This window comes from Armigeres subalbatus, unplaced genomic scaffold (genome assembly GCF_024139115.2).
Source record: "Armigeres subalbatus isolate Guangzhou_Male unplaced genomic scaffold, GZ_Asu_2 Contig1491, whole genome shotgun sequence".
NCBI lineage: Eukaryota > Metazoa > Arthropoda > Insecta > Diptera > Culicidae > Armigeres > Armigeres subalbatus.
In genome coordinates, this window is record NW_026942277.1 from 93,675 (window position 1) to 110,254 (window position 16,580).

Genomic DNA, 16,580 nt, shown 5'->3' on the forward strand with positions numbered 1-16,580 from the left:
AAATTTTATGATGACATCGGCTGGTTATATTGTTTAACTCTTGCATGAGGAAAAAATTTCCATGAAAATCGTTACTGCTAAGGCATTGAAGCAGTCTTTCCTTAGGTATGGCATATTGCCCCCCTTCCCCTATGTCTACCATTTATGCCACTGCAAACTGAATCCGTTGCAATGGTTGCGTTCTTCCCGTGCATTTGAAGTGCGCATTCATGGGAATTAGCTTTTTCACATTCAGAAATACTTTTCTCCATTTTGTTCCTGAAAGCCATTATTTTTTTTCTCGATTTTTTGTCATTGCAGGTTCCAAAAATAAATTACCGTTCTTTCTTAATCTATTCAAGGGCCTTTTAGTACATACTTTTCCATTATTAGCGACATATAAACGTGGCCCACAAACGGGTACAAAAAGTTGTTTGGCCAAAAATAAACACTTCATACAAGCAGCTGTATTTTTTTAAAAGTTTGGGCGATTTGTCCGAATGCCGATTGTCCTAATGCCCAAACAGTTAACATATTGAACCTCGAATTACAAGTTGTGAATGAGCATTAGCATTGCATTAGCTTAATCATTGAACAATTCGCACAAATTCGTAGGTGGTAAGCCTGGATTATTGTATGAGAGTAGCATCACTTTCATCCTTTACCACAGATATTGATTTCGGACTAATCACTGTCTCTTAGATGAAAGCAATGCACTCCCCCAATAGTCGAGATCTGTCCTGATCACTTCCTTGCGAATGCTGAGGAATGGGAAGAATGGTTAGTTGGACACCTAATTAAGAAAGATGCAGAGAACTCGACGACTTCTCATAGGAGCCACGGAAGGTTTTTTTTTTTTAAATTTTGATACTTTATTCCTGTGATTTTTTTTGCAATTGTTAGTTTGAAAGATTATAACAGTAGGAATCTTTTTGGTGTAACGTGAAACACAGAAAGAACTAAGATGAAAATACATAGTAGAAAAGGGGCGAACCTGGAATTGAACCTACGACCTGCGTATAAGGTAGAAGCGGTAACCACTTAAATGGTTAATGGTTACTGCTTCTACCTTATAAGCAGGTTGTGGTCAACTCGATATCTCTCTATCTCGATGTGTTCTGATCATATTTTGCTCAGGATTCACTCTCCTTATGTCGATGTGCTTTAAAATTTTAGGCTACTAGACCATCTTTGGACAATAACAAACACATCAACAACAGGAAACGACATTTGTTTTGTTGTCGTTTTTCATAGCAAAGAGCTTTTTTGGATCTAGTACCCAATTCAATTTTCCTTCCATTCCTCGATCTCTCCCTATCTCGATGGTCCCTTCAATATCGAGATGTGGAGAGGCGACTGTAAATATAAAATTTCCACAAATAAAACAAAATTTCCATAAACAATTAAAATTTTTCCACAAAACAAAAATTAATAAGCACTTTTAAAAGCAAAATTTGCAATTATAAAAGAAGAATTTTCCTTAAAAAAAAAAATGTTCCACTGAAAAAATACCAAATTTCCATAAATAAATCAAAAGCAATAAAAAATTACAACATTTTCCACAAAATAAATATATTTTTTACAATTACAATTACAATTTTCCACAAAATGATCAATAAAGAGCAATAAAAAATAAGAAAATTTCCATAAAGAAATATAAAAAAGCAATCAAACTGTGCTTTGTTCCATAGATGATCCCTTCTTTAAAAGCGTTTAAAGTTCATGTAAAATTTCATCAGCTTTATTGCTTTCTTGTATGTTGGAAATTTTCTTATTTTTTATTGGTCTTTATTGATTATTTTGTGGAACATTTTTAATTTTTTGTAAAAAAAGAATATTTATTTTGTGGAAAATTTTGTAATTGTTTATTGCTAATAGGGTTTCTTACCCCATTCCCGGCCTAACATGCGCACGACTGCATTATTTAATTGATATTTATGACTAGGAGCTACTTTTCCTGAATTTTGTGGGCCGTGTAATATTGCGATGGGGTTCACCTCTGCTTAAAAAATAGTTATTCTTGCTAAAAACCGCTCGGAAAAGCTTTTATTTGATTTAAATTAACATGGTCCAGCACTCATTTCAGTCATAGGCGATTGCTTATCCGGCATACGCAAGTCTCTTCGGCATACGCAATATTTTACTCAATCTCTCAACATCTTACTCTCATTCTCTCTCTCGGGACGGTAGAAAATGCGACGTAAACAAAAATATGCACGTTCCACGATAACGTGATGCCAGATGGTATTATTAATAATAATTTTTATTTGGTTGAGAAGATATATGCACTCATCCAAATTCTTTCCAAATACTTGAAAAAATATTGTTTTTAGTCTTTGAAATTGGGATAATTATAAATAACATAAAAGCGTAAACGTTTTAGACAGTTTTCCTATTAACGACGAGGGATTATCTTCATACTAAAATAAGACTAATGGCCTTTTGGCAGCACTGTACAGCTAGAAGCTCTTGGGCCGAGGTGATTTTTTGTTCGGTTTGAGGATACATTTTTAAATGTATTCTAATATGTTTATATAAGATCTAGTGATAAGAACAATTAGAAAAGATTGAAATGCGTGATTTTAGCATTATTGTGTGGTGATAACCAGCCTGAAGCAATGGTTGTATCGAGCACTGTGACGATTTTCAGGTAGGTGTTTATTTGATGATACCGTTTTGTAAAAGTGGAAAGAATCACTCCGGCTCAGTGGTGTTGCAACAAAGAGCAAAAGTTTGAAATCTACATTTTTATTTTCTATAATTGGATCGATTAGGAGTGAAATAAATGGTTGAAAAATATTGAGTATCGTGCGCGATAAATAGGAGACTTTTTAAAAATTATCAATCATAAGCCTACAGCTACCAAACAGTATAAATCATTAGTTTTCTGTGCAGTGAGCCGGGAATGGGGTCCATAGGCCCAAGTAGTGATTTACCCTATTGATTTATTTATGGAAATTTTGTATTTTTTTCGTGGGACATTTTCATATCTTTATGGAAAATTCTTCTTTTATAATTGCTATTTTTGCTTTCAAAAGTGCTTATTTATTTTTGTTTTGTGGAAAATTCTTAATTTTTGGGAATTTTGTTTTATTTGTGGAAATTTTATATTTATTTATTGCTCATACCCTGATTTCTTTATTGGCAATTTCCTAATTGTTTATGGAAAATTTCTAATTTTTAATGGAAATTTTATTTTGCTGTCAACGGTCAGCCGGTCACCGAAATTTTATTCAGCTTTGTGCGGTATTTAATTAAAATTATTAGTTTAATTTTCATCGATCAAACTACACGCAATACACGGCATACCGTTAACCCAAATGAACCATGCCACACTATCCAACATCCCGGTGATTTTTCGTGGAAGTGCAAATAACTCGTCGGCTTCTATCAAAGTGAGAATCATGTCAACATTTTCCTATCCATTCCTCAATTGCGCTACATTTGGACACGGCCGGCGCTGGTATTGCTTATTTTTAGGTCATAAGTTTTTGCTATGTCTTTTTTTTTTTCAAATATATTTGTTTATTAAGTTTCATCGCAATAGTTCATAATAATAATAAGATAATAATACATGGCAGATTGACAGCTTGTAATTTGAACATTTCCTACTGAACCTATGTTCTTCTAAAGGTTTGTTCGCTACTAAACTATAAACAATTTTAGGGGAAAGAATACAGATCACTTAATTTCATTCAGAGACTACTAGTTAATTATCGTATTTCTATAGTTATTACATATGTGTTGTTTGAAATGTTGCTTAAAGATAGCAAGACTGGGAGAATTTTTAATGTTTTCGGGAATTTTGTTATATAAACTTGGTCCTAAGTTGGAAAATCTTCGTCGTCCCCTCTCAGTTCTAAATCCGGGTCGCTGAAGATGATGCGCGTTACGTGTACTATGTCGATGAGAAGCGTTAGTGAATGACCAGTTATGATGAATGTCTAGTCGATTGATAATTTTGTACATAGAAGTACAAACATGCAGCTCATGTATACCTGCTGCTGGTAGAGTAAAGTTCACTTGTTGGGAAAAGGTAAGGTAGCTTAAAGACTGCTTTGATACATCGGTTTTGCTGGATTTGTAAGGGTTTCAAATGCGTTTTATTACTAGTACCCCAGGTGGAAATGCCGTATTGGTAGCGACTGTGGATGAACGAATGATATATTTTCATCAGCGCATGAGTTGGGGTAAACTTGGAAAGTTTCCGTAGCATTCCGCAGAGTGAGGAGCATTTGGATATAACTTTCTGGATATGCACATCCCAATTTATGCGGTCATCTATGTGTATTCCCAGATACTCATACTCAGATACTCTTTCGATTATAGAACCATTGACTATTAAATTTGGACATGTAGCTTTATCGCGTTTGAGCAAACTGAATATCATCATTTTAGATTTTTTCAGATTGAGGGCCAATAGGTTGTTTTCCAGATAAGCAGAGATAAGCTTCATGTCTTGTACCATATCTTGAACCACTTTTTCCGCGTTAGGGCCTTTCAAGGAAATAGCGGTGTCATCCGCAAATAATCTAGGTTTGCCTATAAGTGGAAGCTTGGACATGTCGTTTATATATATGAGGAAAAATAATGGTCCAAGGTTACTGCCTTGCGGAACGCCGCAGCTTATACTACATGACTTGCTCTTCACTCCTTCGATTACCACTTGTTGATTCCTTTCTGACAAATAGCTTTTTATTAAACGGAAGGGAACTCCTCGAACGCCATATGCGGATAATTTTTTTAACAGCATCCCGTGATTAATCGTATCAAACGCTTTGGACAAGTCCAGGAAAATAGTTCCTGCACAGTTCTTTTGATCCATAGTACACGAAATTTCATCAATTAGCTCTAGTACCGCAACCTCAGTTGAAGCTCCTCGTCTGAATCCGAACTGATGTTGATAGAGCATGCCAGTAGAATCAAGAAAGTTGTTGAGTCGCATGTATAATACCTTTTCAAATACCTTATTAATAGCAGGTAATACTGAGATGGGTCTATAGTTTTGGTTGCATCCATGGGATCTCCTCCTTTAAAGATGGGATAAACCAGCGAACGTTTCAGACAATCTGGGTAGTTCGTTCCGCAGATGCTGTCGTTGATGCATTGAGCTAACACACCAGAAAGAACTAGAGAATGTTTCTTCAAAGCTGCAACAGGAAATCCGTCAATTCCTGTTGCCTTTGTTGTATCCAGGTTGCTTATTATAGTAACGATCTCCGCTGCAGATGTTGGTCTGAGGAACATCGAAATGCTACAGCTCCCTATTGTGTTGAACTTATGTATATCGCCATCAGTTTTCAAGCTGCGTGCTAGATGCTCCCCGACCGTCGAGAAAAATGTGTTAAACGCATCGCCTACCTTCGCAGGATCCTTATGTTCTGTTCCATTGATTCGCAGTTGAATATTGTTACATTTCTTTACTTTGTTTCCGATCAGCTCATTAATTTTTTTCCAGAGATCTTTTGGATTATTTGTTGATAGAATCTTATAATAATACGCTGACTTGGCCTTCCTTTTACAATCAGCTAGTTCCTTATTAGAATGGTCCAGTAGCAGTTTCAAATGTTGGTCATGACGATTCCGCTTCCATTTCTTATAAAGCTTGTTTGACTTTCTACTCAGATCTTTTATTTCTACATTGAACCACGGACAGCAGTTATTTTTAACTTTGATTTCAACAGATATAGTTGTTGAATTCATCTGACGAAGGTTAGCGTAATGATCCGTTATTGCTAGTAGGCGATCATTGGGGGACATCACATCAAAATCCGTTGAATTTAGGAACAATACAAACTGTTCATCCAGACGATGATAATCTGTAAGCACTTTGGTGAATACCCGTGTTTCTTTGCTTACTTTAGCTTGGAATAGTGTCAGAATATATCGATGATCACTTAAGTTGCAGTCCAGGGTATAATTGTGAATTTGGTTACAATGTTCCGAATTAACGATTACATGGTCTAATACGTTGTTACTTCTCTAGCAGCACACATGTTCTACCTAGGTTACTGCAACTCATATATGACCAGATTCAGTCGCAATCAAGTTGCTGCAACTATTTTTGCCTGAATTGTGCTACTCGGGTTATTGGTCGAGTCACATCAGTGTTAGACACTACCATATTGTATGATGCAAGGAGCTGCAGATATGCTTGAACCCCTCTTGAAGCTGTATTATTTATCGGTAGATTCATGTCCCCCAATACGAATTGTGGTGTCAATGGATCTGAAGAAGCAATAATGGTTTCCAACCATGTGACTAAACGACAAAATTCGTAATCTGGCGGTCTATAAAATCCATGTATAAAGAATTTATTAGCTTCGACAATCAGCTTTAGACCTATGTGATGGCATCCCTCGTCAATTGAATTTCCTGTCACTTCATACTACAGCTTTTTCTTGACAAAAACAGAAAGTCCTCCAGCAGACGAAGTACGGCATGAATGTATGCTATCATATCCTCTAATATTGTAAAATGTAGACCGATCTTTCTTTATCCAGGTTTCTCCAACAATCAACACGTCGACCACCACCGGTAAATTTTGCACGAATTCGCATAGTTCGTCGAACTTTTCCAGACGATTTAAGCCACGAACGTTAATTTGTAACAGGCTCAATCCCTTAAATGAAGATGGTAATGCTATATCATCCGTCGAATCCAAAAGGACGTTGGTTGCTCGCTTGATTTCTATAGTTGTATGATAGGATACTTTTTACCGATGTTCGTGAGGAAAAATCTTAGATTCCCCTGATCAAATTATTCAAATCTTCTCTGGACCTTACTGCTATTGGTTTAGACTGTTCATGGTATTTAAGAAAAATAATACCGTTCCTACCAGGCCAGATGTAGCGAATTTTCAAGGCTGCTTGGTGCTTTTTAAGTGCATGCCATATTTCCAATGGTAGGGGCGATAAATCATCCCGAATTATAACTTTATGAGTCTTTATCAAGGAGATTTTCAGCCCAAGGCTGGCTCGTCTCGTGAATGGTCATAGGTTCTTACACATTGAAGATGATATTAGTCCCAAACTTCATCCGTTTGTTATCTGTGTAATTACAGCTGACCTGAAGTAGCAACCGTGGGCGGTCAATCATGCTCATGCTCATGCTACCTTCTTCCTTCTTTTTTCATTCTTCTTCCTTCTTCCTTCTTTTTTCTTCCTTTTGGCTTTTTTTTTCTTTCCTCCATCTTACTTCCTCTTTCCTTCTTCCTTCCTCTATTTTCCTTCTTCTTTCTTGCTTCTTCCTCCTTCTTTCGTCCTTTTGCCTTCTTCCTTTTTCTTCTGTCTACTTCCATCTTACTTCTTTCATCATTCATCTTCCTTCTTACACCCTCCTTCTTCCTTGTTCTTTCTTTCATTTTTCTTCTTCTGCCTTTCATATTTCTTCTTCTTTCTTTCTTTTTTCTTTTTCCTACTTTATTCTTCCTTCCTCCTGTTTCTTCATTTCTTCTGCCTTTTTGCATTTTCGTTTTTCCTTCTTCCTCCTGTTTCCACCTTTCTTCTGCCTTCTCGCTTTCTCCTGTTTTCATCTTTCATCTTACTTTTTCTTTCTTCCTCTCTCATGTTTAATTCTTTCTTCTTTCTTTTTACTTATTCCTTCTTCCTTCTTTCTTCTTCCTTCATCCTTCCACCTGTTGTCATCTACATTATTCTATGCTTTTCCTTCTTCTTTCTTCCTTCTTTATTCTTCCCTCCTCCTGTTTCCATCTTTCTTCTTCCTTCATCTTTCATACATCGTCCTTCTTGTGGGCTTCGTGGCCGTGCGGTTAGCGACGTCAATCGTCTAGACGCACGTGCTGTGGAGTGTGGGTTCGATTCCCGCCCCGGTAAGGAGAAAACTCTTCGTAAAGCGAAAAAGTTTTCCACTGGTCCACTGGGTGTTGTGTGAATGTCCTGTCCGTTGTCTCATGCTAGATGTTAAGTGTTCAGTCTGTGTGACCTCTGGTCGAAGACGGTGATTCTGTCTTTTTCCTCCTGTCTCCTCCCCATTTCCTTCTTCCTTCATCCTTCTTCTTTCGTTCTTTTTCTCCCTTCTTCCATCATATTTCTATTTATTTTTCCTGTATCCTTCCGCCTGTTTCCATCTTTCTTTTTCCTTCTTCCACCATCCTACGTTCTTCTTCCTTCGTTTTTCTACCTTCGTTCTTCTTCCTTCTTTGTTCTTTCTTCTTTCTTTTTCCTTTTTTATTCTTCATTCTCACCTCTCGCTTTGTATTTCTTACTACTCGCTCCCCTCTAATTACTTCTCACATATCAAATCTCACTTCACAATATGCATTTCGCATTTTTTTATTTGTCACGTATTACTTCCCACTACTCACTAATTACTTCGAACACCTCACCTCGCTCTTCTACTTTTCACTACTCACTAATAATTTCTCACTTCGAACATCTCATTTCTCACTTAAAACACTTAATCAATCAATATCTCTCATGAGCGAATAATGAACTTGAAAAAAGTATTGAGTGATAAACGCAGCCTGGCCCAAACCCCCTATTATTGAAAGTTATGAAATTAATTTTAAACTCTTCAAGGACTTTCCAAACAATAATCAGAATCATTTAGCAGTAATCTTTTAACATGGATGAACGAGAACATCTTTTCCGGGAAGTTTACCAAACTGCTAAAAGTAACGATTTGCAAATTTGTGAGTAAATTTTGAATCTCGTTGGGGACTATGACAAGATGATGGACTTTCGTGTTTAATATTGCACTAGCAATCCAGGCAAATTGTTTGCTTCGCAAATGGTATGGACATGGAGAAACCCGCTGGAAACGTGAGGCTAAAAAAGTTGAGCTGGTTAGGACTTGCAAGCACTCGGCGTATTGTCTTTATTAGCGAGACTTTCAGCCCAAGGCTGGCTCGTCTCGTAAACGACGTCAAATTGTTGATCCAAGGTTATCTGTTCAGATCAGTACTATAATTTATCATTTTCAATGAGAGATGTCACGCGATGTTTACATATCTGCTTTTTTCAATATCTATAGAAACGTGAAGGATGAATGGCATGCTACAAAAATCTCAAAAAATATTTGTTCCGTGACAGGGCATGAAAGTGTGCAATATCTGCTTTATTTTTGTGTTCATTACCCCTTTCACATCGGTGAATTAAAAAACATGATTAATTTATCGATTAGTCACTATTTTTTGCATATATCTATTAAAATAACTTGGAAATTTTAATTTCAAAATAAAGAACAACGTCCTTTCATGACTGCCTTTCATGCGAAATTGATCAAAGAACCCACGATTCTTTCATTTGGTCGCCTGAAATAGAAAAAGGTGCTTTGCTCTCTGTCTTATGACGATCACGACCTATTCCAGTACTGGTTCAGATGTAAGCAAAATAAATTGAATGAATATAACAGACACCGTAATTGGGCACCCCTTTTGATCTGTGGAATAAGACGTTTGGCCGAAGAAGCCAAGAACATTTAATCATTTGGCAGAAAGCAAGGTTTGGCGGCGCAGATCATTCGTTCAAAAATGTCATTTGGGTAAAAATGACTTCCGTCGAATGGATCATACGACCAAATATGTCGTTTTGCCGATCGGATCATTTGGCCGTAAATGACGCTCAGCCCTGAAGGTATCCGTAACGCGTTGTTAGTATGCTGAAAATGATGATTAATATTTGGCACATCTTACTCTTAGCGCTAATGTATATCACAAATTACTGTTTAGCGTAAGCATCGATTTTTCGCTTAACTTTTCAAAAGGACCTAAGTAACATTTTTCATAATTTAATTTGAGTACTGCAATTAATATCTTTCATGTCGTTCTGTTGATTGCGCTATTCAAATTAATTCTTGAAAAAAATGTTACTGAGGTCCTTTTGAAAAGTTAAGCGAGATTTTACCACATGGTTCAGGGGCGTGTGGCTGAATACCCTTTCACCAACATTGTTAAAAATTCTTTCAAATTGTGAGAATTGCTAAACGGGTTGTGATTATTGTGATAAGTGATTTGTCTCAAGTCCCACTTTCATTTCAAATTGCACAGCGAGAATTGCAATGTGAGAAATGAGGAGTGTCACATTCATTCATTCATTTATTCAGACTAAGGCCGAAGTGGCCTATGCGGTATATAAGAGTCTTTTCCATTCGGCTCGGTCAAGTCATCTTCCACCTGATCGATCCACCTTACCCGCTGCGCACCTCGCCTTCTTGTGCCCGTCGGATCGTTGTCGAGAACCATTTTCACCGGGTTACTGTCCGACATTCTGGCTACGTGCCCGGCCCACCGCAGTCGTCCGATTTTCGCGGTGTGAACGATGGATGGTTCTCCCAACAGCTGATGCAACTCGTGGTTCATTCGCCTCCTCCACGTACCGTCCGCCATCTGCACCCCACCATAGATGGTACGCAGCACTTTCCTTTCGAAAACTCCAAGTGTGCGTTGGTCCTCCACAAGCATCGTCCAGGTCTCGTGTCCGTAGAGGACTACCGGTCTAATGAGCGTTTTGTAGATTGTCAGTTTGGTACGGCAACGAACTCTATTCGATCGGAGCGTCTTGCGGAGTCCAAAGTATGTACGATCTCCAGCCACTATGCGTCTCCGAATTTCTCTGCTGTCATCATTTTCGGCAGTCACCAGTGAGCCAAAGTACAAAAATTCTTCTACCACCTCGATTTCGTCACCACCGATAGAAACTCGCGGTGGGTGGCGGTGGGTGGCGGTGGGTGTCTTCTCTCGAACCTCTTCCTATCATGTACTTTTCGTATTACCTCTTCCAAAGCGAGGTTGAATAGTAGACACGAAAGACCATCATCTTGCCGTAACCCTCTGCGGGTTTCGAAGGGACTCGAGAATGCCCCTGAAACTCGAACTACGCACATCACCCGATCCATCGTCGCTTTGATCAACCGTGTCAGTTTATCCGGAAATCCGTGTTCGTGCATTAGCTACCATAGCTGGTCCCGATCGATTGTATCATATGCGGCTTTGAAGTCGATGAATAGATGATGTGTGGGCACGTTGTATTCGCGGCATTTCTGCAGTACTTGGCGAATGGCGAACACCTGGTCTGAGGAAAGTCACGCTGAAAGCTATTTAAGCTGGCGGCGTGGATTGGCGTGGCGACTTTTTTTCTTACGTTCGTTTCTCAAAGATTCTTTCCAGATTTTTTCGGGATATGTTCAAAATATCAAAGGGAGAATTTTTTTGAATTTTGCCGGAAAAATCTATTAAACCTCTCCAGGATATTCTTCCAAGTTGTCCTAAAATAATAATTTGGACTTTTTCATATTTCCCACGAGAAATAGTTCAAAGCTCCTATACTTTCAAGTTACCAAAGAAATTATATGGAGGTTCCAGGGAAAGCTTTGTGCAATTCTCAAGGAAAGTTTTACGGAATTTCCAAATGAACATGTTTATAATAAATAAATTATTTGGAATTTCTGCCGAAAGTTTTGTGGAATTGTCATGGGAAATTCTTCAGCATTTTTACAAAAGACTGTTCCGAGTTTCTTCGTTTTTTTTATTTCAGAATTTCCGCATATTGTACATTCCGTTCTTTGAAGTTTCCGTGGGAAATGTATTAAAAAGTGGGTTTCAATGGGAAATTTATCAAAATTTATAAAGGTAATATTGTTTAAAAAAGGGAAGGATCGTTTTACCGAATGCTATACGGCGGAAAGCCGTTTAGCCAAAAGACATCTAGTCCAGCGGTTTCCAACCTTTTCCTTGAGAGGTACTTCTTCGAACTTTTACATTCATTGAGGTACCCCTATTTTTTCGTTGTAAATAAAAATAACCATAGCCCATGAGATATATGTAAAACGGTTCTGAAAACTAATAGGATATAGGTTCTCCAAAAAGTTGTCTGAAACTTTTTTGAGTTCAAATTAAGTTGAAATATCAAATTTCCTTTAGACTTTCCATTCTGCTGAATTTGACGTTTGGATGTAACGATTATTGGGTCAAAAACGGTTTGGTCTAAAATCACATAACATATGGGCTTCTTTGCCATGAAATGTGGTTCTTCCATGATTTTAAAACGCTAGCGAACCTCGCGTTAGAAGTGTTTTTATGTCTCTATCTTTTGCCTTGGAGTGTCGTTCGTAAATTGTAGATATACAAAGAGTCAACATTGAAATATGCAGTTTGTTCTATGGTGCCTATCTGTTTTGTGCTAAAATGTTATAAGGCCGAAAGTGACCCTTTCGCCGAATTGGTCAAACAGCCGACAATGTCGATTGGATGAACTGTTCTTTTGGCCGAAAAAGCCGTTTGAGCTGAAATATTTGGCTGAACATGTCAACCAACGGCCAAATGTCATTTTCCGCCAATAACTCTTTCAGGCAGACGACCATTTCAGGCAAATGGCCTTTTTGGGCAAACGATTTTTTCGGCCAAAGGTCCAAATCGGTCTAGGAAAATTTTCAGCCAAATGTACATTACGGTTAAATTATATTTTTTAGCTTAAATGCCCTTTCTGTAATACGGCCATTTCAGCCAAAGGTATCTCGGCCAAACGATATGATTGTCCAGATGAATTTCTGTCTAATGGATCGTTCGGCCAAATATCATATTCGGCCAAATGACATATGCTGGCCCTCTCTGTGGGTTGGCCGAAAGACAATTGTAGGACTGTCTTTTTGGCTGAATGACACGTTAAGCCGAAAGTCATGCAGCCAGAGCTTTAAATAATCGAATGATTTTGGTGAAGCTCATTGGCCTTCTTTGTCACTATCACTTCGTAACACATTCATATTCGGCAGAACACTGACAATTATCGATCAAGTATCAGATTTCGAAAACTAATAAATTATTGTCAAACTGAACACTTGAATGATGATTTAAACAATTCTCGCTTAACTTTTCAAAAGGACCTAAGTAACATTTTTTTCATGAATTACTTTGAATAGCGCAATCAATAGCTTTCATGTTTTTCTGTTGATTGCGCTATTCAAATTAATTAATGAAAAAATGTTACTTAGGTCCTTTTGAAAAGTTAAGCGAGAATTGTCCACATAGAGCTGACCCCAACGTTCGACACATTTTTAGCGCCAAATGTCAATAAAACTGAGGCCAATTATGTTTTCATCGAACGCAGTGACCATTTTCATTACCAATCAAATGAACGAATCTGTGAAGAAGAAAACTGAGTAAGCCATTCTATGTGTTGAATAGTTATGCGACGTTTGTCGAAATTCGGGTCAAAGTTACTTCGTGAAGGTAAATATGTTAGGGTAAAATGCCCAATAGTGGACCCCCTAGTAGCGAAATTTTGCTCTTCCTGGTATAAGGAATGGAAATTTTCCAAATATTAATTCTGCGTGATATCTAATATCAAGCTCTGCATCTCCTCTTCACGATACATACATGAAACACGCAAATACTCGACGTTATTCGTTGAAATTAACATTTTAAAGTCTGACTGAATTCGGCCTATGTAGACCCCCTGGGGGTCCATAATAGGAAATTGCTTCCCTATAGTCGACTCTTCATTTGATTTTTATGTTCCGTTTCGGGACGTTCTTCTTCCCTATTATGGACCCCCAAAAATATTCCTATGATGGACACTCTCGTGTTTATTTTTTATAGAATTGTAAAAAATCATCTATTTTTACTTTCCATAGCATTTCCAATGCATGTAATCAAATCATAGAACTGTAAGGTAGGTTCTCCCGATGGAATTTCATAGCAAAATGTTTACATTGTGCTGTAATAATGCAAAAATGGCTGGAGGGTCCACTATTGGTTGGGGGTCCACTATTGGGCACTTTACCCTATTTGCTGATAAAGCAATACGGTCATTTGGCCGAAATTTTTTGGGTTACCAATCGAATTTTTACTTCGTTTTAGATATTTCCATCAGGGTTTTAAATAATCGTTTTTATTTCACGAATTCCAAGCGGATACTCACTGAATGATCTTCATCCATAAAATAACTTCCTATAGATTACCTTCTCATCTAAACAACTATCCCTTTCCTGTAGCGCTCACGGAGATGCCGAGGATTCCTCGGTCTCTTGTAGCAATGAGTGTCGTACTAATTTACCTCCCTAAATCCTTAATTGACAGTGAAGATGTGACCGGCATTGTTATTGGCCTTGAATTTTTTAAATAACTCCAAAGCATGTACAGTGAGAATAGTTTTCTAATCCCAAGAAGGCTATTCAATTGCTGAGCTGTGCAAATGCTCGGTCAATCACGACTAGCAACTACGAAGTAAGCAGCCAATCAAGATAATTTTAGCTAAGCTAAGCTAAATTAACAGTCGATAAAATCATACCATTTTGCGTAGATTTTTTGACGTTAACTACGTCTAAAGGGAAGCCTTGGATACAGGGTGCAAAATGAAAATTTACAAATTGGGGACCGTCACGAAATCATGTAAGATTTCAAACGGTAATGGCGACTTTATCTTTCGACGGATTTTCGAGATTTTGTTATTAATAGATCCGGAAACTTTCCACCAATTTGCTAATTGTATTAAAACTATTCATTATCAACGGCAAACTGTTGAAAATGTTATTTCTTTCCAAACCGGGTGAAAAATTCAAAAATAATCAATCCCGTTCATAAATCCCCAACACGGACATCAGATTGCAGAAAGGTACGGGCCATTTGATCCACTGCTTCGTTTTTCTTGTGTATGAAAAGCCCCGTGTATCGCGTGCGCGCGTTATTTTCATTCTGGATTTCATGGAAAGCGGACCAAGGCGTCCAGAAGCGGTCCTAGCGACAACGGCTGTGGTGGTGCGGATGAAAATTTTTCGTTCGATAGTGGTGGCGGCCGTGGCAACAGCGGTACATCTTTACATCCGTGTTACAAGCAGCATTTTTGGATCTGGCAATTAACGGCGTGCGTAGAGCCGAATCATCAGATGGCTGTCGCGCAGTCCAGTAGTTGTTGTTGGTGAGGTACATAATTGGGAATGAATCGGATCTTTTCAGAACCACCATTATGTTTGGGAGGATGGTTGAGTTGAAATAATTTGTCTATAGTGCAACCGCTAGGAACTAGAAAAAATTTCAGTGAAATATTCTAGCGTGATTCTGAGCTCAATTATATGATGTTAGTCTAGCACCTAACTACTCTTCTTGCTGTGGATTTAATTTTGAACAATGCTTCAGTGATTGATAAGTGATTGAAAAAGTTGATATAAGACGAACTTTTTTCATAGATCAAAGCATAATTGTTCGGTATCGGTAGCGGAATCATAGCATTATTGCCGGTTAGGGTGGCTCAAATTAGTATGGGAAAAACTTTTTTCAATTTTTTTGATAGGCCACCATCTTATTTATTCGGTTCTATTTGATGCCCTGATGCTCTGGACAAATTTTCAGCCAAATCGGTCAACGTTTGGGCGATGCTAAACTCGTTGGAAGTTCATATGCAAAAATGTATGCAGAAACATCCAAAAACAGTAAATTGCAGTTGGACGGCAATACTTACGATGAATAACTATGATGCTCGTTCAGATCTTCAAGAATTTAATACAGAATGTTATGCAGAAAACCGCGAGAAGATTAGAGTTTGCCCGGCTAAGTTATTAGCATTTCTCTGAAGTGGCGTTTGAGTAAATTTCGCTTCTTTTACTTTTGAAAAGAAATAAATTCACCCCTACTACACTCCAGTAAAATACTAATATCTTTGCGTAATAAACTCTAATCTTCTCGCGGTTTTCAGCATAACATTCTGTATTTAATTCTACAAGAACTGAATGAGTATCATGGTTCTTGATCGTAAATTGTGCCGTCCAACTGCAAATCACTGTTTTTGGATAGTAAAATAGAACCGAATAAGAGGGCGGCCCATCAAAAAATTTTAAAGTGTTTTTTGAGCCACCCTACTGCCGGTCCGAGCGCGCGTCAGGAGAAGCTGCAAATATGTATTCGCATGGATGGAAATAGAACCTTAAACAAGTAGCAGGCTACCTACTAGAATTATAATCTTGATGGGAAATTTCACTTGACTGTTACTGCTATCCACGCGAATAATTATCGGCAGCGTCTTTTTATAACGCGCGCCTATGATTCTGCTACCGATGGAAAACAATCTGCCATCACCAAGCAATTAAGTTTTACTTTGAACAAAATTCATCTCGCCTCAAGTTGTGACTTAAGAGCTATTTTCTCTGATGGTAGCCAATCATAAGTACTTCAGACAAGAAAATTTAATCTGAGCGCGAACGACCGCATGAACCACACCATCGATGAGAATGAAATTTCCGGTAGCAGCTCCGGCGAAGCCGATGGTGGGACTACGATCTGCTTTTCGCGACATCTCGAACGGAAGAGCTGCTTTCTTGTAATCAATAAAGTTAAACCTGTAGCCACGCCCCTTTAGTAAGTGTGTGACGGGTACACAATTTTTGCAGCCATACCGGAGAACAGAGGCGGGACTAATAAATTTCGATTACTTCGATTAATCGATTATTTGTTGTGATAATCGATTAATTTTTAAATCGATTACTTCCCAAAGATTAATCGATTCAATAATCGACAAGAATCGAGAGTAATCGATTAATCAGGATTTTACGACAACTATTAGATTTCGATTACTTCAATTAATCGATTCATCGTTATGATAATCGATTAATTTTGATGCGATTACTACTCAACGATGAATCGATTCAATAAT

The 16,580-nt window shown here is 37.9% G+C and overlaps 1 protein-coding gene across 1 annotated transcript in view; it reads right to left on the reverse strand.

Moving 5' to 3' along the window:
* The window catches only part of LOC134202878 (protein Skeletor, isoforms B/C-like), an 84,819-nt gene that overhangs the window by 6,343 nt on the left and 61,896 nt on the right, over positions 1–16,580 (reverse strand). The window lies entirely within an intron of this gene.